Raw genomic sequence first — 401 nt, 5'->3', positions numbered from 1 at the left:
CGGACTCCCTCCACCCCTTCCCCAGCACCGGGACAGAACCATCCGGTCACAAAGACGTCAGTGGGCACAGCTTCAGACAGCAGGAACATTTTTTAGCAGAAACTAGTGGCTGGAGAAGCTCTTTTCCTGGTTACCATGGGACCGTGTACAAGAACTCAGGAATAGTTTTACCAATGTTTTTAACCAAAATTATAAACAATTCTTTTTAACCCCAAAGACCATCCAAGACGAGACCTAGAAGTGCTGTGTAGGACAACCTTTAAAAAAAAAAAAAAAAAAAATCGGCTAACACCGCCTTATGTGAACCATCCCGTTCTTTCAACGGGTCACAAACCAAAGAACAACCGAACACCAAAAAAAACCCGAACCATGGGACAGGGCTCAACCGGAACTGCTGTAGG

The sequence above is a fragment of the Buceros rhinoceros genome, unplaced genomic scaffold (genome assembly GCF_000710305.1).
Source record: "Buceros rhinoceros silvestris isolate BGI_N320 unplaced genomic scaffold, ASM71030v1 scaffold22496, whole genome shotgun sequence".
Taxonomy (NCBI): Eukaryota; Metazoa; Chordata; class Aves; order Bucerotiformes; family Bucerotidae; genus Buceros; species Buceros rhinoceros.
Note: the sequence above shows the minus strand (reverse complement) of the source record.